The sequence below is a fragment of the Somniosus microcephalus genome, chromosome 2, assembly GCF_052327205.1.
Source record: "Somniosus microcephalus isolate GS21.2 chromosome 2, FLI_Smic_1.0, whole genome shotgun sequence".
In the NCBI taxonomy this organism is placed as follows: domain Eukaryota; kingdom Metazoa; phylum Chordata; class Chondrichthyes; order Squaliformes; family Somniosidae; genus Somniosus; species Somniosus microcephalus.
This window is the reverse complement of record NC_140988.1, coordinates 226,881,783-226,903,314: the sequence shown is the minus strand read 5'-3', so window position 1 is coordinate 226,903,314 and position 21,532 is coordinate 226,881,783. Positions and strand designations below refer to the sequence as shown.

The 21,532-nt window shown below is 44.9% G+C and overlaps 1 protein-coding gene across 2 annotated transcripts in view; it reads right to left on the bottom strand.

Annotated features, from left to right (window-relative positions):
* atp10d (ATPase phospholipid transporting 10D) overlaps nucleotides 1–21,082 on the bottom strand; it is a 269,873-nt gene extending 248,791 nt beyond the window's left edge. For both annotated transcript variants that reach the window (XM_085969712.1, XM_085969722.1), the window contains exon 1: nucleotides 20,854–21,082. The gene's annotated coding sequence lies outside the window, so the exon portion shown is untranslated. The remainder of the gene's footprint in view (nucleotides 1–20,853) is intronic.
* Between the last annotated feature and the right edge of the window lie 450 nt (nucleotides 21,083–21,532).

Here is a 21,532-nt window from a genome sequence, read left to right as displayed (position 1 = left end):
TTGCAAGGTGACCAAGGCTGGGAACTGAATATTCAGGGTATTTGCCATTTCGTAAGGATAGGCAGAAAGGAAAAGGAGGTGGGTGTAGCTCTGTTAATAAGGGATGAGATCAGTGTAGTAATGAGAAATTATATTGGCCAAGCAGATCAAGATGTAGAATCAGTTTGGGTGGAGATAAGAAATAATAAGGTTAAGAGGTCACTGGTGGGAGTGGTCTACAGGCCCCCAAACAGTAGCCACACTGTAGGACAGAGTATAAATCAAGAAATAATAGAGGCTGTAAGAAAGGAGAAAGGTACAACTATAATCATGGGTGATTTTAATCTTCATATTGATTGGACAAAGCAAATTGGCAAAGGTAGACTTGAGGAAGAGTTCTTAGAGTGTATACGGGATGGTTTCTTAGAACAATATGTTGTGCAACCAACCAGGGAGAAGACTATTTTAGATCTGGTAATGTGTAACAAGGCTGGATTAATTAATGTTCTCGAAGTGAAGGATCCTCTTGGGAAGAGTGATCATAGCATGGTAGAATTTCAAATTCAGTTTGAGGGTGAGAAAGCTAGGTCTCAAACTAGTGTCCTGAACTTAAACAAAGGTAATTACAAAGGTATGAAGGCAGAGTTGGTTAAAGTGGACTGGGAAAACATATTACAAGGCAAGACTGTGGAAAAGCAATGGCAAACATTCAAGCAGATATTTCATAACTCTCAGCAAAGATATATTCCAGTGAGAAAGAAAGACTCTAAGAGAAGGATGAACCATCTGTGGCTAACTAAGGAAGTAAAGGATGGTATCAAATTGAAAACAAATGCATACAATGTTGTGAAGAATAGTGAAAGGCCAGAGGATTGGGAAATTTTTAAAAACCAGCAAAGGATGACTAAAAAAATGATAAAGTGAGAGAAGATAGCTTATGAGAGTAAGCTAGCAAGAAATATAACAGACAAGACCTTCTACAGGTATATAAAAAGGAAGAGAGTAGCTAAAGTAAGTGTTGGTCTCCTGGAGGGTGAGTCTGGGGAATTAATAATGGGAAACAGGGAAATGGCAGAGACTTTGAACAAATATTTTGTATTGGTCTTCACGGTAGAAGACACTAAAAGCATCCCAATAATGGATAATCAAGGGGCTATTGGGGGTGCGGTGGGGAACTTAAAACAATCACTATCACTAGAGAGAAAGTACTAGGCAAACTAATGGGACTAAAGGTGGACAAGTCCCCTGGGCCCAATGACCTGCATCCTAGCGTCTTAAAAGAGGTGGCTGCAGAGATAGTGGATGCATTGGTTGTAATCTACCAAAATTCCCTGGATTCTGGAGAGGTCCCAGCGGACTGGAAAACCGCAAATGTAATACCACTATTCAAGAAAGGAAGGAGACAGAAATCAGGCAACTATCGACCAGTTAGCCTAACATCTGTCACTGAGAAAATGCTGGAGTCCATCATTAAGGGAGTGGTAGCAGGACATTAAGAAAATCATAATATAGTCAAGCAGAGTCAGCATGGTTTTATGAAAGGGAAATCATGTTTGACAAATTTGCTGGAATTCTTCGAGGGTGTATGGAGCAGGGTGGATAAAGGGGAACCAGTAGATGTCGTGTACAGGAAACTTTGTGCTATCCGGCACCGACGGGACCTAGCTGTTGCCGTTCCCTCAAAAATGCCGGACACTCCAGCGCTAATGTTGAAAGATACGGAAGCTTTTGAGCTCCGTATCTGTCAACAAACCCTGTTGCAACAGCTTCTAAACAGTCCAAGCGTCTCTGTAGCTTAGCAACAGCTTCAGCAGACCTTGCAGAGCTTGACTGTTGAGAAAAAAAGCAAGGAGAAGAAAAAAAACCTAACTAAAACGGCTCCTGATTTTTGCCGGTGGCTCGAGCATTCCGGACAGTTAGCCTCCGGATAACACAAAGTTTCTTGTATTTGGATTTCCAGAAGGCATTCGATATGGTGCCACATAAAAGGTTACTACACAAGCTAAGAGCTCACGGGGTTGGGGGTAATATATTAGCATGGATAGAGGATTGGCTAACTAACAGAAAACAGAGAGTCGGGATAAATGGGTCATTTTCAGGTTGGCAAACTGTAACTAGTGGGTTGCTGCAGGGATCAGTACTGGGGCCTCAACTACAGGAAACTCTTTTTTATCCGACACCGACGGGACCGGCATGGTGCCGGTTGATCAAAAAGTCCGGATTACAGAGAGGTATACTTACCAAGGTACGAGAGCCCCGTACACAGTGTAAGATTTGCAAAATTTCTACATTTCCCCGAAGGTTGTTATTAATAAACGGGACCCTGCGTGGACATTTTAAATCAAAAAGGGTACCCAAGATGGTGTCCGTGCCTCGTGGCAGAAAGCCTGTGAGGTTTTAAAATGGACTCTGCAACGCAGACAGCTTGTGGATCAAAACCAAAGCTGCAGTTTCTGTGAAGAGAGACTTTGTATTTTGAAACCAGACATGACTTTGAATTATGTATTAGACCGAATCGGAGACAAATCTAAATTCAGTTAGGCCTATAGTTAAGGCCATCAAGCAGTTTACATATATAATTGGAAACAGATTAAGAAAGCCATCGAGGCTGGACAGGCCCATCAAGGAACATTCATGACAAAACAAGTCAATTATCGGGCCAGTAGATGCGATTACCGGCCATCTAAAAAGTTAGCATAGATTGCTACCATTATTTAAAATAGCCCGCCAAGATTAAGACAAAGAACTAACCTGATTTGGCGCGCAGATAAGGGTTTTCGAAAAGAGTATAATTGAAGGCCCCAGGTAGCAATCTCTCTCTTCTCTCTCTGCTCTGCTCGGCTCTTCTGCCCCTCGCCCTCGTGGCTATCGCTCTTTCCCCGTCCCGCGCTTACCCCCTGGCCTTTGCCCATGCCTTTTGCCACTTCATCTGGAAATCGCCCAGGCACTGCATCGGGCGGACACGGACAATTCAGGCGAGGCGGGACGCGACGAGGGGAGGATGGAAGACCAACTGAGGAAGACCAACTGAGGAGACGACCTGAGGAGGAGACGAACTGAGGGTAGGCTTCGAATCATCGGGCCTTCAGTCTCAGCCAACCTGCGACTATCTTCATGCAAACTCAAACTGTCGGCCGAAGAAGAGGAATCATCCCTGCAAGGTAAAGTACCTAAACAGAGACTTTAACTTTGGGGTACTCGAACCTGGACAACGCCCTTGCAGCGCCTGGAGACCACGTGATGGCGGCAGGCTCCAGAGAGCACCAAGAGCGAACCTCGAACCCCACCGCTGTTTTGAGTCCAACAAACCCTTTTGATTGGTGAGCATAAATTCTGGCCCCTCATAGCTTAATCTCGTTAGGTATAGGGGGTGGGATAAGGATAAGGGGATTGTTAAGATAGTTGTTTTCCCTCAATGTGCCGTGTGTTCCCCATTCCCTGTATAAGTATAGTTATTTGTATTTGCCTGTAATGTTATATACTGGTAATTTCTCTTAAGACTGTATTAATTTTTCCTGTTTAATAAAATCCTGAGTTTTGCTTACATCCAAACCACGTCTACTCGAGTCTTTTCTGTATCGCTACCTGTACCTAAGTCCGGTGTCGAGAATCTCAGGGGCGTGGGAGCGATTCGAACCGCTCACGGGCAGTCAGAGGCATAACTGACTGGGCTCACGCGCCACCCCCTACAACGGCCACAGGTGCAGGAGCCCCGGTTACACGGCAGTTGTGCAGGAGTCTCGGTTACACAGCCACAGATCCAGGAGTTCCTGTTGCACGGCCACAGGTGCAGGAACCCCGGTTACACGGCCACAGATCCAGGAATCCCCGGTTACACGGCCACAGATCCAGCAACCGCCGGTTACACGGCCACTAATATATAATAACTTACCTTAACCTACTCCTGAATTTTGCCGGTTAAGAGAGATTTCCAGATATTTAGGCGCCGGTTAAGAGAGAGTTTCCTGTATTTACAATCTATATTAATGGCTTGGATGAAGGGACTGAGTGTAATGTAGCCAAATTTGCTGATGATACATAGATAGGTGGGAAAGTAAATTGTGTGGAGGACGCAAAGAATCTCCAAAGGGATATAGATAGGCTAAGTAAGTGGGCAAAAATCTGGCAGATGGAGTTTAATGTGGGAAAATGCAAGTTAACCACTTTGGTAGGAAAAATAAAAAAGCAAATTATTTAAATGGGGAGCGAGGTATAGAGGGCTCTGGGGTCCTTGTACATGAATCACAAAACGTTAGCATGCAGGTACAGCAAGTAATTAGGAAGGCAAATGGAATGTTGGCCTTTATTGCAAAGGGAATGGAGTATAAAAGTAGGGAAGTCCTGTTACAACTGTACAGGACGTTGGTGAGACCACAGCTGGAGTACTGCGTACAGTTTTGGTCTCCTTATTTAAGTGGAGTTGAGGCCAAGATCAGATCAGCCATGATCTTATTGAATGGAGGAGCAGGCTCTATGGGCCAAAGGACCTACTCCTGCTCCTACGTCTTATGTTCTTATGATGGAGGGAAGGTCAGTGATGAAACAACTGAAGATGGTTGGGCCTAGGACACTGCCCTGAGGAACTCCTGCAGCAATGTCCTGACTAACTACCGCTTGATAGCACTGTCGATGACACCTTCCATCACTTTGCTGATGATTGAGAGTAGAGTGATGGGAGCAGTAATTGGCCAGATTGGATTTGTCCTGCTTTTTGTGGACAAGACATACCTGGGCAGTTTTCCACATTGTCGGGTAGATGCCAGTGTTGTAGCTGTACTGGAACAGCTTGGCTAGAGGCCTGGCTACTTCTGGAGCACAAGTCTTCAGCACGACAGCCGGATGTTGTCGGGGCCCATAGCCTTCGCTGTATCTAGTGCGCTCAGCTGTTTTTTGATCTCACATATATAATACACAAGATAGTCACTAATAAATTCAATAAAGAATTCAGGAGAAACTTCTTTACCCAGAGAGAGAGTGGTGAGAATGTGGAACTTGCTACCACAAGGAGTAGTTGTGGCAAATAGCATAGATGCCTTTAAGGGGAAACTAGATAAACACAAGAGAGAGAAAGGAATAGAAGGATATGCAGATAGGGTTAGTTAAAGTAGAGTGGGAGGAGCCTAATGTGGAGCATAAACACCAGCACAGACCAGTTGGGCTGAATGAATGGCCTGTTTCTGTGCTGTAAATTTGATGTAAAAAATACAAATAGCCACTGGGTTAGGGAGGGGAAAAATGCCAGGGTTTCAGCTCCTGATTGCTATCCAGCAACCCCTACTGGAACTGCACAAGTGGGCATCAGGTGAGGACATGATCTAACTTCATTATTCTGCTCCACGTGGTCAAAACAACTGCTGACACTCATCCTTCAAGGTTCACAGATGAAGAATGGTTACTTGGACAAGGTATCAGAGGGTAACTAGTGCCCATGGTATTGTATCCAAGCAAGTACCCAAACACCTTCAGGAGGGATGGGTGGGAAGAAAATTGAGAAATAAAGATACGTAGAATTTAACATAAATATCACATGATCCGCCACTGACTGCCTGGTTAATGTTAAACTAGCAAATCTCATCTGGGGTAACACTAGGTGCATTACAGGTGGTTTCAGGTACCCTGGTAGGGAGTGAGGAAAAGAGGGGCACCCAGTCCTAACCTTGTGATGACCCCAAGGTTAAATAGTGCACCACGATTCAGTGTCCAGGCTTACACATGAAGGATGGACACTTGGTGAAGGTACCAGAGGCTGCCAGTGTTGGGGAATCATATCCTAATGTGAGTCACCATTTTCTGGAGATGAAGCATAAGTAGAAGGAAATGGCCCAGAATTTTCTGAAACAACGTCATAAGTACAGGGTAATGCCGCAAAAGCTCGAGGAAATTTGGGTGTAAATTACATACTCATTTTTACACTATCCCCCAATTTCCTTATCTTTTACACCGATTCAACAAAACCCCTCGGCTGAAACCTGCTGGCACTCTAACATAGCTCCATCCCTCCCCAAGCAAAAATGCAGCTCACATGAATTTCTTGAATTTACACCAGCTCTAAATTTGATGTAAATTTACACCTAAAATTTTAGGCACAACAGGACCCAAAGTCATATTTCTTCCGGTGCTTAATTGCAAATTAAAAAAAAAATTCTCTTCACCGAGGTCTAAAATGTATTTTCTCTATCTTTGAGAGCATCTTTATGCTATCAGAATAATTTGCATTAAAAGTTGAAAAACTTCCACAATTGCATTTTCTTAAACATGCTGAGCTTAATGTGCATAAATAATACTGTAGTTTGATGGCTTCAAACTTTAATCTTCATGTGTAAAGAGGGACTTAAAGAAGTAACTGCCCGGATTTTGCGGTCAGTGGCGGACAAATGGTGCCAGCCGTTCATTACGTTTACACTTGCCCAGTCTTCTGTGGGTTTTTGCACTGCGATTTGCGGTAATTAGAATCAAAACAGCGTGGCGCCCTCTACCGGGGATCTGGGATCTGTGTGAACAGGACAAGCAACAGTGTGTCTCCTTAACCAATCAGATTGAAGAATCCTTACTGAGGCACACAGAGCCTGAACCAGGAAGTGTAAATTAGAATTGTTAATTCAATGCCAAATCATGTACAGAAAGTGAAATAGAGGGAAAGAAAGATGGGATTAAGAGAGAGAGGTAAATGAGACGGAAAGGATTTTTTTTTTTTTTTTTTAATCTCCAATATTAATTAAAATCTGAAGGAATGAGACTCCACACTTTTAAAAGTAAATTTTCAGTGCCAGAGAGGTTGTTCGGCAGTAATTAAAAGACTTACCATACAGTTAAAAATTCACTTACACTTGAATGGACAAGTCCTAACTTTTTCTGGCATGTTTAGTGGGTATCTAGTGGATAAGTACCCCAATTTCGCACCCTTCATGTATGTGAATGCCAGGTCTCTTGGCGAGATACTGTTAGAGCAAAGCTTCTGGAGGAGCAGGGAAACTTGGACAGCAACTTCCCGATTTACACATTTATGTGAGCATGTACGAACGCCAGAGGTTGCTGACCGATTTACTCCTCAATAACGGTGAGCACCAATAGCCTCGCCGTTATTCCTACCGCAAAATCCAGGCCAATATGCTGGAACTTCGGTGCTTTCCTCGTGCCTCGATTGTTTATGCTGATTTCCACTTGTTTTATGCTGGTTTTTACATGCCAGTGTATACTAATGAGATTCTCAGAACATTTCGCATAACTTGCTAACAGAAAGATCGGCGTGAATTTATGCTTAACCTGCCGGTTAGTGTTTCAGGAAATTCCAGGCCAAATATTTTAAATTTCCAGCACAGTAGCAGTAGGAACATAGGAACAGAAGTAGGCCAATGAGCCTGTTCCACCATTTAATTAGGTCATAGCTGATCTGTACCTCCGTTTACCCGTCTTTGAGCCATATCTCTTGATAACCTTACCTAATAAAAATCTATCGATCACAGTGTTGAAAATTTCAAAGAACCCAGCATCCACAGCCTTTTGGGGGGTGAGAATTCCAGATTTTCAATGCCCTTTGTGTGAAAAACTGCTTCCTGATTTCACTCCTAAATGGCCCAGCTCTAATTGTGCACCCTCGTTCTTGATTCCCCCACCAGAGGAGTTAGTTTTTCCATATCTACCCTATCGAATCAGTTTATCATTTTAAAGACCTTGATTAGATCACCCCTCAACCTTCTAAACTCAAACGAATACAAGCCAAGTTTATGCAACCTATCCTCATAATTTAACCCGTTAAGCCCGGATAGAATTCTGGTGAGTCTGCGCTGTAACTCATCCAAGGCCAATATAGCTTTCCTCAGGTGCGTTCCCGAAACTAAATGCAGTGCTCCAGATGGCATCTGACCAAGGCTCTATAAACTGAAGCATCACTTCCTCCCCTCTGTATTCCAGCATTTCTACTACCCCAATAGAGCCACCACAATATCCTAGACTTTAACTTTGGGGATGAGAGGGAAATTGCAGTGTTCTTTCAGGTTTTTCTATGTTATTCTATTCATTAGGAATTAGCTAGTTTCCATGATACTGCAAACTGGGCAAAGCTGGATAGAAGGATTAAACTCAATTGGCCACTTTGATCAGTTCTGGTCCAGATGTGGGCAGACACACAGTGTCCTTCTCATCAATGGACTTATTCATCTAAGGAGGCCATGCAATCTTATATAAATGAAATGGTTTTCAGTAACATGCAGAGGACATTATAATTGTGTTCTGGAATGGGACACGAATATTTCTATCGATTTGCAAAAGCTGCTTCTCTGTTAACTGCAGGTCAAGACAGTGTTTCCATTTGAATCGTTTTAAAACAATTTGAAGGATAGCCCTCCAATAACACAATGCTGATTAAAAGGGCAGAGTCTGATTTTACAGGAGCTCTAGGCCATGAATGCAGCCCAACTGAAGGAATTGCTGGAATGTTATTTCTGGCAGCGACTAGACATCAAAACACTATAAGAGGTTTAATTATTCTAATTATAGCCAGTAACTCCTTTAAGTGACCCAAACTTACATTTCTGACTTTTTTTAAATATATATATTTAAAGATTTTTTTGAAAAGGCTTTTTATAAAGTTACCCTCCCAGCCAAAAGGGCAGGAATGCATCTGTTCCTACAAAACTACGATTCAAGGCAAATGCTCTGCGAGAGTGGGTTCCGTGCCATGATATGGCCTAGTTATATGACAAGAGGTCATTCTGCAATAAAGGAGCAATTGCTGTGCAAACTGTGGCATTTATATTGTGGGGTGAATTCAACAACAGAGCAACAGCAGATATTGTGAGCTCAAACATGCGCAGCTGTTTAAAGCCATGATTCAAGACAGGTTCTCGCTGCCATATCTTTGTGATTGGCTGGGTTTTACTGGTCCGTAGCAGCAGAATTAAATGTTCAGCCAACCAGCAACCAGAAAACCTCAGGCCTCAATATTTATATCACTGATGGAGTGGCACTTCCTCCTGAGGTGCTGCTACAATCACCTATTTAGGAGACTTTATTCCCTCAAAGGAAGCCCATCAATTATCAGGATGTGACTGAATTTACCAGAGGAATATCGTAACAAACCTGCATCCTAGCATTTCATCTCGTACTCCATTTCAATTTGTTGTGTCAAATTCGGCCCACTTATACTGCAAACCAGATTCAGCAACACCTGAACCAGAGGCACAAAGTCCTGTTCCTGGACAGCTCGGCAAGTTCATCCGACAGTCAGACAGACCACTACGTTCCAGGTTCAATCTTCAGTTTCTGTTGAATTAACTTATCTCCAGACAGTGGTAGGAGCACAATATCTGGTGTCAGTACACCAAGTTGGGTGGCGGGGGTTGGGGGAAAGAGATCCCTTTCTGCTACCCAGTGACGTCTATTGAAAGTGTGTATGTGTCGTTATTGGAAAAGGACAAAACTGGCTTTGGCTGTGGGAGATCAGCCTGTCGATAGTCATCATCAAGGCTCACACATGAATCGAAGGTCATGTAGACAAGGTATTAGAAGGGAACCAGCAACCACGAAAGCATAGCACAGCAAGAAGTCAACATCATCAGTGGGAGGGAGGAATGGGTGAAAAAAGTCATGTTCATGTTTCCCATTCTGGCCTCAAACCATTTTAAATGGCAGGGGGCCAACAGCATGAAGAATCGCATTACTTATGGAACACAGGCTAGCTAGAGCTCAGTGTTTGCTGTCGAATTGTACTTCACGAGGGGAGGTTCCCAGCCTTTGGAGAGAGGCACATTTATACTGCTGCCTCTGGAGGCGTTACTACTATATAAATGGGCCACAGAACTTAATACAATTGAATCAAACTATCATATTATTCCAGAGACTTGGCCTGAAGCATGGAAGTTAACTGTTTAGAAGAAAGAATTGAAAGGCAGTGCTCTGCAACTGCAGCTCCAGCCCTGCAGGAAACCAAACAATTGTGCACTTACCACCAGTAATTGACGTAAAAAGTCTTTCACAGGTTTGTAGCCTCAAAATGGCACACAAACTTTGATAAAGAGAAACAATAAATTGCAAATACTTTTTAGCTCCACTCAGACTCATTTATAAAGTTTATAATATAGATGAAGAGTCCTTTCACATCATGTGATCTGTTCCTTAGAGGGAAGAAGACAAGATGGGCATTATATCAAGAAATCAGCCTAACCAATGGCTGTTGCCAATCTGTACTGAAGCTCTCTAGACTTGGGTAGGTGGAGTGTGCATAAGTGGGGACTCTCCTGCTCTTTGAATAATGCCATGGGATATTTTACATCCACCCGATAGGGCAGACAGGGCCTCAATTAACTTCTCATCTGAATGACGGCACCTCCGACAGTGCAGCACTCCCTCAGTACTGCACAGAATTGTCAGTAGATTATGTGCTCAAGACTCTGGAGTAGGGCTTGAACCCACAACCTTCTGACTCAGGCGAGAAGGCCAACACGGAGCCAAGGCTGACAGCTTGACTCCCCTTTTCCCCAACACATCCCTGCCCTCATTTTCAAATCTTTCTGTGGCCTCACTTCATTTACTTGTTCTTCAGCCCTATTTCCCAGCCCACACTCTCCACATCTCCGACTCCACCCTCCCTCTGCTCCATCGTCAATGGCGGAATCTTTAGGCATCCTTTTCTATATCCCTTTGCCTCATTACCTCTCTCCACATCTTCACAAAACTCCTCAAAACTGACGTCTTTGACTGCATCTTTGCTCATCCTCTATAACCTTCCCTATTTCCTGTTCCGTGTCCTCTAATCTGCTACAAAGTGCTTTGGGATTTATTTTTACATAAAAAAGGGCTATGCAAGTTTTTGTTGTACTGCCACTCCAGCTGTAATCAACTTTGACCCCCGCGGGGGGCCTTCTGGTCTGTGTAAATTAATCATAGAATGGCTTTACTGAGCCATCAGGGGAACATTTTTTTTTTTTTTTTTTTAAATAGGTACAATTGGCAGTTAGTGGACACGAAAAAAGGCACATCAAATATAATCCCTCCAGCCAAAAACCTCTTCAGCCTGGCGTTCACATCCAAGATGCCTTTCATTGTCCACGTGAGTCAAATGGTGAGACGGTGCAAATAGGCTCTTGGGATTCTGAGCTGTAACAACTATAGTCACAGGGTAGGCTAAACAACAGAATATTGCACTGAAGTCAAAATCTAATTGCCTCACAATGTATTGACCAGATTAGAAAATTTAGCACATAGAATATTTTGCACGACCCAAGGCTGTCAGCACCTTCACTCATTAATTTTGTTGAGATATTTGCATGAAATGCAGGTAAGAAGAAAAGGATTCCTGTCAGACAACTGGACCTCTGCGCACAATAATATCAAAATACAGACTTAACTTATAATATTACTGGTCATCTCAGTGGTAATTTTTTGGACATGTTCAACACCTTTGTGAAAGTTCATACTTGTAGCAGATACTTTAAAAAAAATGAATCCACTAAATGTTATTTTAAACATCTAGCATACACTCTGACTACACATTAAAATTGGCCACTTGGAGGGCAGCTGGCAAGTACAGACTGTACCCCAGGGGGAAGAGAAGCAGCAGTTGAAAAAAAAACACAGAAGCCGGCATTGACAGTGATAAACCACATAAGTTTCACTTGTGTTTTTTTTACATAAATCTTAAACCACGGTGGCTTACTGTCTCGAAAAACACTAGACTCTTATCCTACAAGTACATGTCCAAAGAGAAGTTTCCCTAAACTCGGAAAAAAAGCTGTCCCTATCTGCACTACCAGATTGAATGAAAGCCACATATTCAAACAGAAACAACCTCTCCTTCCTGATTCCTGAGGTAAGCTTTTCTTTAAAAAAATGAACTGGTTTCTGGCTTGTAACAAACAATATGCAAGGTTGGTTCAAAGTAACATTTTTGATCGATTCTGCTCTGACCAGGTCTGCACTGGAATATGGCAGTACTTGTGTTCCCCTCCTGAGTCTTATGCTTATCATAAGATCATTGAACAGTCACAATGTGAATACTTACTCTACAAACATCTTTTTTCCAGGCTGTTTTGTAAAGTCCTATAAACTTAGAGAAAACTCAGCCAATCCTATAATATTACAGTGCAAGGAATACATGTTTCCATGAGTCACTGGAGGAACTCCCAGAACTAATATTGGAAAATCAATAAATTTTAAAAGAGCCACAAATCCCCTGTAAGACTAGACGGGGTGGCTGGGGGAAGAAATTTTAGGTGTTCACAGATATTTATGATTCACAGATATATGAAGTTATAATACAAAACAAGATTTCACAATCAGTGCAAGTAGTTTGATAGCTGAAGCAAACGAAGGACAGTTCAGACAAACGCATCAGCTCCTCACAATAAGATAAAACTGGCCAACTGGACACCAAGGAAAACAGTGCCTGCCAAAAATGAAAAAAGTTGCATAATCCATCTGTAGACGTTATCATACAGGAAATGACGTGTTTCAATACAGTAATGCCACCTTAGGTTTACACAATGATAGGCTGGAGTGTATTACTGGCAGTAAAGCATATTTTAATTTTTTTTTTAAAAAGTGTCACGCTTTCAGTAATTTCTGTCTCACTGCTTCTCTATTATTCTATTTTCAAATACATTTGTATTAGTTTTAGCCAACACGCTTTTGTTCGACAATGTAGTGTTTTCTACCTTTTGCAAGGAGAGCGTGTGGGGGAGGGGACACCCTATGTGATCTCCAATAGCCAATTTCAGAATAGAGTCAATCATGGACACGTTATCTCAGGAAAGGTATGTATGGGTGCAGATTTCAGTTCATAGGAGCTTCATTCTGCTTATGGAAGCTGCCTTTTTACTGCGTACACGAGTTAAAAGCATTTTGAGGAAGCCTGAACCATTAAAATAACTTTTGCACTGGCAAACATGTCTTCACATATGTATGTCTGTCAGTAAGTATGCCCTGCATGCGCACTTTGCAATGCAACAACTTGTATTTATGTAGTGCCTTTAACGTAGCAAAATGTCCCATGGCGCTTCACAGGAGTATTTTAAGACAAAAATTTTTGACACCGATCCACATAAGGATAAATTAGGGCAGGTGACCAAAAGCTTGGTTAAAGAGGTAGGTTTTAAGGAGCGTCTTAAAGGAGGAAAGAGAGGTAGTGAGGTGGACAGGTTTAGGCAGGGAATTCCAGAGCTTGGGGCCTATGCAACAGAAAGCACGGCCACCAAAGGTTGAGCAATTATAATCAGGGATGCTCAAGAGGGCAGAATTAGAGGAGCGCAGATATCTCGAGGGGTTGTAGGGCTGAAGGAGATTACAGAGATAGTAAAGGGCAAGGCCATGGAGGGATTTGAAAACAAGGATGAGAATTTTGAAATCGAGGCGCTGCTTAACCGGGAGCTAATGTAGATCAGCGAGCACAGGGGTGATGGGCGAACGGGACTTGGTGCGAGTTAGGACATGGGCAGCTGAGTTTTGGATGACCTCAAGTTTACGTAGGTAGAATGTGGGCGGCCAGCCAGGAGTGCGTTGGAACAGTCAAGTCTAGAGGTAACAAAGGCCTGGATGAGGGTTTCAGCAGCAGATGAGCTGAGGCAAGGGCTGAGACGGGCAATGTTACAGGAGGTGGAAGAAGGAGGTCTTTGTTATGCTGCGGATATGTGGTCAGAAGCTCATTTCAGGGTCAAATATGACACCAAGGTTGCGAACAGTGTGGTTCAGCCTCAGACAGATGTTAGGGAGAGGGCTGGAGTCAGTGGCTAGGAAACAGAGTTTGTGGCGGGGACCAAAAACAATGGCTTCGGTCTTCCCAATATTTAATTAGTAAAAATGTTTGCTCATCCAGAACTGTATGTCGGACAAACAGTCTGACAATTTAAACACCGTGGAGGGGTCAAGAGAAGAGGTAATGAGGTAGAGCTGGGTGTCGTCAGCACAGATGTGGAAACTGATGCTGTGTTTTCAGATGATGTCGCCAAGGGGCAACATGTAGATGAGACATGCAAGGCAAAATGTACAATCATAATTCCAGTTTAAATTTCTGTGCATTTTAGCCTTCTTGCCCCAAACTCAACATGGAGGAGAGAGCTCACTTTGAGAATTTGCTCGAGAGAGAGAGAGAGAGAGAGAGAGAGAGAGAGAGTCCAGATGTTGTAGAAGAAGAGCTCAGATCAGGGAGAAGGGGCGAGAGACCCACCTGACAGGAATACGGTTACCAGGTGCGGACTGGACAATTATGTAGGAGTCCATTAGTGCAATTGCAGAATAATGGCAAATTCATCTCAGTTAATGGCAACTTGTTTCTCTGCCCGAGTTAGATAGCATCACCATGAACTGTGATGAGTTTACTTTAGCTATTAGACTAACAAGGCTTTTATTCCTCAATTAAGTTGCAGTGTGTACCATCTACAAGATGCACTGCAGCAACTCACCAAGGCTTCTTTGGCAGCACCTCCCAAACCCGCGGCCTCTACCACCTAGAAGGACAAGGGCAGCAGGCGCATGGGAACATCACCACCTCCAAGTTCCCCTCCAAGTCACACACCATCCTGACTTGGAAATATATCGCCATTCCTCCATCGTCGCTGGGTCAAAATCCTGGAACTCCCTCCCTAACAGCACTGTGGGAGTAGCTTCACCAGACAGACTGCAGCGGTTCAAGGCAGCGATTCACCACCACCTTCTCAAGGGCAATTAGGGATCGTCAATAAATGCTGGCCTTGCCAGCGACGCCTACATCCCATGAGTGAATAAAAAAAATTAGTGTTTATGTCTGACGTAAAATGTTATAATGAGCTTTTACACCTTATGATCTTCACAAGTTTACAGCATAAATTACAAATTGACTCAACATGTACCTGTGAATTAAAAAAAGGGACTTAATTATAATCATCATTACATCTCCCAATGATAGAATACCAATTCCATTTTACAACCCAGCACTTCATCTGACCCCGACATTCGCTCCAAAAGTGTGAATGGAAATTGTACTTTTCACGTGTACTCAGAGCACAGCAGAGGTTTCTCGGAGATAACTTGACATTTCAGCGTGAACCTGGTCACACAAAATCAAATTCTGAGTAGAGATACTCGCTAAATGTAACACACAATTTCATTTCTTTGTTTTTGTTAGGTAAGCGTTTCAAGGGATTTGGATCAATGGCAGGTAAATGGATTTGAGGTACAAATCTGATTGAATGGTGGAACGGGCTCAAAGAGTTGAATGGCCTACTAATGTTCCTATTGTTCTTCTCTGTCAGTTTAGGCAAACTAACCCAATACTATAAAATAAAAAAGGTTCGGCATGTTCCAATTAAAATTAAATTTAAGAAAAGCTTTTGGTCATCTGCCCTAATAGCTCCTCAAGTGGCTCGATGTCAATTTTTGCTCCTGTGAAGTTGTTGTTGAATTGTTACCCATTTTAAATGGCCTTAGGCCTCAGCATAAGGAGGACAAATGCCACAGATTTTTTAAAATTCATTCACAGGATGTGGGCGTCGCTGGCAATGCCAGCATTTATTGCCCATCCCTAATTGCCTTCAAGAAGGTGGTGGTGAGCTGCCTTCTTGAACCGCTGCAGTCCGTGTGGTGAGGGTACTCCCACAGTGCTGTTAAGGAGGGAGTTCCAGGATTTTGACCCAGCGACAATGAAGGAATGGCGTTATATAATAGTCAATAGATTCCCCTTCTCTTTAGAAAGCACCGACTCATGGAAGATAGTCATCATGTTGCAAGTCTTTTTTCTTTATGCACAAGCCTAGACAGTGAGTCTCGGGAGGCTGTTCAACTAAGGAGTGCATCACAGCTCAGTCAGTAGTCACACAACCCACTTTGCAGCGCCAGGAACCATGCCTGATTTTTCTCCTCTGTGGCTCAGGGACACTTAAGCCAATTGTAGCACCCCAAATGCTGTCCCAGCTGAGATCAGCTAACTCAGGCAAGACAGGTAATCAAATCTGGGACTTTCTGGACTGTATGGCTTCGTGTTACACCTGACTATGTCTTTACCCACCAGGATATTATGGGAGTGGCCAGGAGCTTCAACAGGTCCTGCAGAACGACAGAGGAAATTCAGGTATGCCAATTAGGTCCTATTCCAAAGGTAGCAACCCGTCGCCTAGGCCCCATCTCACAGTTAGGGCCCTGCCGCCAAGACCCCATCCCACAGTTAGGGCCTTGCCACTTAGGCCTCATCCCACAGTTAGGGCCCTGCCGCCTAGGCTCCATCCCATAGTTAGGACCCTGCCGCCTGGGCCCCATCCCACAGTTAGGACCCTGCCGCCTGGGCCCCATCCCACAGTTAGGACCCTGCCGCCCAGGCCCCATCCCACAGTTAGGGCCCTGCCGCCTGGGCCCCATCCCACAGTTAGGACCCTGCCGCCTGGGCCCCATCCCACAGTTAGGACCCTGCCGCCTGGGCCCCATCCCACAGTTAGGACCCTGCCGCCCAGGCCCCATCCCATAGTTAGGACCCTGCCGCCTGGGCCCCATCCCACAGTTAGGACCCTGCCGCCTGGGCCCCATCCCACAGTTAGGACCCTGCCGCCTGGGCCCCATCCCACAGTTAGGACCCTGCCGCCTGGGCCCCATCCCACAGTTAGGGCCCTGCCGCCTGGGCCCCATCCCACAGTTAGGACCCTGCCGCCTGGGCCCCATCCCACAGTTAGGGCCCTGCCGCCTAGGCTCCATCCCACAGTTAGGGCCCTGCCGCCTAGGCCCCATCCCACAGTTAGGACCCTGCCGCCTGGGCCCCATCCCACAGTTAGGGCCCTGCCGCCTGGGCCCCATCCCACAGTTAGGGCCCTGCCGCCTGGGCCCCATCCCACAGTTAGGACCCTGCCGTCTGGGCCCCATCCCACAGTTAGGGCCCTGCCGCCTGGGCCCCATCCCACAGTTAGGACCCTGCCGCCTGGGCCCCATCCCACAGTTAGGACCCTGCCGCCTGGGCCCCATCCCACAGTTAGGACCCTGCCGCCCAGGCTCCATCCCACAGTTAGGGCCCTGCCGCCTGGGCCCCATCCCACAGTTAGGACCCTGCCGCCTGGGCCCCATCCCACAGTTAGGACCCTGCCGCCCAGGCTCCATCCCACAGTTAGGACCCTGCCGCCTGGGCCCCATCCCACAGTTAGGACCCTGCCGCCCAGGCCCCATCCCACAGTTAGGACCCTGCCGCCAAGGCCCCATCCCACAGTTAGGGCCCTGCCGCCTGGGCCCCATCCCACAGTTAGGGCCCTGCCGCCTGGGCCCCATCCCACAGTTAGGACCCTGCCGCCTGGGCCCCATCCCACAGTTAGGACCCTGCCGCCAAGGCCCCATCCCACAGTTAGTGCCCTGCCGCCAAGGCTCCATCCCACAGTTAGGGCCCTGCCGCCAAGGCCCCATCCCACAGTTAGGACCCTGCCGCCAAGGCCCCATCCCACAGTTAGGGCCCTGCCGCCTGGGCCCCATCCCACAGTTAGGGCCCTGCCGCCAAGGCCCCATCCCACAGTTAGGGCCCTGCCGCCAAGGCCCCATCCCACAGTTAGGGCCCTGCCGCCTGGGCCCCATCCCACAGTTAGGACCCTGCCGCCCAGGCTCCCTCCTGAATGAAGTACAAACCCAACCAACGTTTCTTTGTGGAGATGTGCAAAAGTATTGCGGTATTGCAATCCCAATCCACATACAAAATATATAACATTTACCACTGTTGCATAATGATTCTGTTTATAAACATATACAAGAAGGGAGTGACATCACTACGCAGTGAGAGGGGCTTAGGGCAGTGTCCGATTTATAATCTCAAGAGTTACTAAAGTGAAAGTTTCCCTAGAAAAAGTTGGGGGAGGGTGGAGAAGGAAGTATCTTGCAAGAGCTTTAGTTTCCTGCTGTCTGCACAAATGATAGTACAACTTCTGTCTCTCGGAAGCATACAGCCAAGTTCGGTAAAATCTCACTACATTGAAACAAATTAAACTGAGCGCCTCAAAGAAATGATTTACCCGCAAAGCTCAATTTCCTGATCTCATAGAAAGCAGAGGTGCTTGAAGCAACGATAATGTCCAAAACATTGCTGGCACTGGAGTTCAGCAGTAAAATACTACACTCACCCATCTGCACACATGATGGTTAGCTGTCCCTAAGGTATCAAGGATTTGGGGGAGGGGTATCAACTATTTCAAAACGCATATGGTCTCGCCTTGAATTTTTTTTCCAATTTGACCCTTCTCTCCGAACAGTGGCATTTCTTCATGGGATATGGGTCTAAGGTGCCAGTAGCCTCTGGCAACTCGCCCATGTGGCCTTTCTTCAAATGTGAGCCTAGACAGCCAATGTTGACAGCCTATCTGACCCTTGGGACCATTGCAGCCGAATGTACACCTGGCCCCCCACCCTGTAGCCACCTCCATGCACTATCCAGCAGGGCCTATCCATAGATAAGAGGAACAAGATCAATGGCTTTATTTTCCCCTCCCTAGCCTGGGGGTGCAGAGAATGACTGAGGTCAGCTAACTCAGCACAGGCACAGGATCAAACAAAAGCAGCTGGCAAATATTGCCTTTATTGTAGAAAACATCCCAAGGCACTTTATAGAGGGGCACATCAAAAAGAACACTGAGCCATGGTGGAAGAGTTAGGAGAGGTGACCCGAGAGTTTGGACAGAAAAATGCATTTTAAGAAGTCTTTTAAAGATGAAGAGAGGCAGATAGGTTTAGCCAGAGCACTCCAGAGTGGGCCGAAGCAGCTGACAGCTCTGCCGCTAAAGGTGGGGCGAAGGAAGGGGAGGGTTCACGGAAGGTCAGAGTTTCAGGACCGATGTCTGTGACAGGTAACCTAAGGCTGCAGAAGAATGCAATGGTGGTGTGGGGCAAGGCCGCGCTGGGAATCAAAGATAAAGATTTTAAATTCAGTGTAATGGGGAACAGGGAGCCAGTGTAAATGGGCGAGGATGGGGAGATGAATGAGTGGAACTTAATGCAAGACAGTATACAGGCATCTGAGCTCTGAACAAGTCAGAGTTTGTGAAGGGTGGGAGGATGGCAAGGAGGACATTGGCTAATCTGAGTCTACAGATGGAAGAAGCGTGGTTTAGGGTTTTGGCTACAGTGAGGGTGAGATACGAGTCGACCCAACCCTTGGTCTGTTCGCTTCAGTGACAATTTTACCCACCGAAACATCGGGAGGCTCAAAGAGCAATTTTTTTTTCCCCCCTCAGATCCACCGTACACAAGAAAAACAGCAACAAAAAGCCACTGTAATTATATAGATGAAAAACACAAACATTGAAAATCACAGCATGTCTTGCACTTTCTCAAGGGAATTTGCAAGTAGTTGACAAGCAAGGAGAAAGCAAAATGTTCCCCCTTGACCCCTTTGGACACCAACAAGTGTCGCCATCAAGCACTCCCTAGCCAGGGATAGGCTAGTCGGATACAGAGTGAAGCTTGGGATGGGCCACTGGCCATGGAGGAGAAAGAAGAAAAGTATATAGTTAGTTAGTGACCATCCCCCATGATAAGTCCACCCATGATAAGTCCACCATGTGTAGAGAGCTTGCCCATCCCACCCCATAATGTGCAGTAAGTCATCCGAATATCCCGTCTGTTCTCTCAGGTGGCACTATTCGAAGAAGAGCAGGGGAATTATCCCTGGTGTTCTGGTCAACATTTATCCCTCAACCAACAGCACTAAAAACAGATTATCTGGTCATTTATCTCATTGCTGCTTATGGGATCTTGCTGTGTGCCAATTGGCTATCTCGTTTCCTACATTACAACAGTGGCTACACTTCAAAAGTACTTAACTGGCTGCGAAGCACTTTGGGATGTCCGGAGGTCATGAAAGGCACCACATAAATGCAAGTTTTTCTTTCTTGAAGTACACAGTGTGGCACTGTACTGAGTTACACAAATTCCTGATCAGTGCTAAGTTCGTTAATTCAGGCAGGATGGTGGCAATCTAGCCTCGCCGTTCTTGGGTCCTACTACTCATTACTTTTGACAATGTGTTGATACTTCAGGATCAGGTTTGGCTGTGATGTCACCCCTCCCACAGTCGAAAAGCCCACTGACATTCATGTCTAGGATTACGCATCAAGACTAATAAATCGGCAAGGTACCAGAGGGTTCCTGCCACCCCTTGAACCATAACTTAGCGTGGCACTGCCTTCTGGAGAGAACATTGGAAATTTTAAAAAATGTGTGCTCACTGTGGAAAAGACAGCAATCCATTCAGTGTCTGAATAGTCATCAGGATTTAAACTGCTGTACATTTAAATAATTAGTGGAAATTTCCAACCCACAGATACAGTGCACTAGTTTCTGGATTGATAACTTAAAAGGCTTTTGGGAAATGTTGCTGGAAAACCCCAAAAAGAACAGCATATGCTCAGTGTTGCGAAACTGAGCTCCTCCCCCTCCCCCAAAACTTCATACTGGTTCCTATTTCCGCTCACTTAAGTCTTTGCAGTAAATACATAGCCAAAAGCTCCACAGAGATATCTTAAGCAACCAAAAACCGTATGACAATCACAATCAAGTTATGCCCTTTGCTTCTGGTACAGGATTTGAAAGAGTCAGCACGATGCTGAGTGAATACCGTCTCCTTATGAAAAAGTGATTGACAAGCGTTATTATTTGGGGGGAGGCAAGAGAGAAGAACAACAGACCTAAATATTATTTTAATTATGGCTGTACCAGGTATACGTGACTTGAGAGTAATTCCAACGTAGTTTATTTTATTTTTGTGTATTTTAACCAAAAGAGACAAAAGATTTTTTCCTTTAAATGAGATACAAGCTAGGCTCGAATTCTTAAACCATGACCAGCCGAGATCAAATCAAATGATTGCTGATTTCTTACAGGATAGAAAGGATTGTTCTTTCATACTTTAGTTACTAATTCCAAAGCAGAATTAACAAAGGGACACAGACTTACCAGCTGCTTGTGTCCATAACCGTGGAACTGTGCAGCACAGGATAACGTCTTTTCAGCAGTAATCCTTTTTTTTTGTATTAATCAGGCACCAAACATTTCAGTTCCTGGCTCATCCAGCTTGATAATTCATCAGAAAAAGCCTTCAACTTCTTCCCCCAAATACTTTCATTACAGACACACATGTCACGGTGAAACCAAAGTTCCAATGAGACCAACTCAATCAATTCAGGCAGCACTTTGTGGGGAAGGACCAGAAATCGCACACAGAAAACGTGATGACTAGAGCTGAGCCACAAAAATTCTGTAAGACGTGCACAGAAAGCAGGAAGGATATAAGAGCGGTTTTCTATTCAGCTACATACTGATTATTACAAACAGCAGCATATTTCTGACTTAAAAATAATAGTTTGAAAAATATCAAAACTAAATATAATTTCTATTATTTTTGAAATAAAAATATAACGGACTCAGGATAATAGTAAATATTTTAATATTGGGCTGCCGTGCCCCTAAGGCCCCTGTCTCATCTTCCCTCTTCCCATTTCAGGTAAAATGAGCTTTGTTATGTCCGTGTATCTTAATGTTGTGTCCTTCAATAATCAGACAACAGGCTGCAGGGAACGATTCAACAGGTGTTTACTGAATGAGGGTTACTCTAGAACTAATTGTACAGATCACT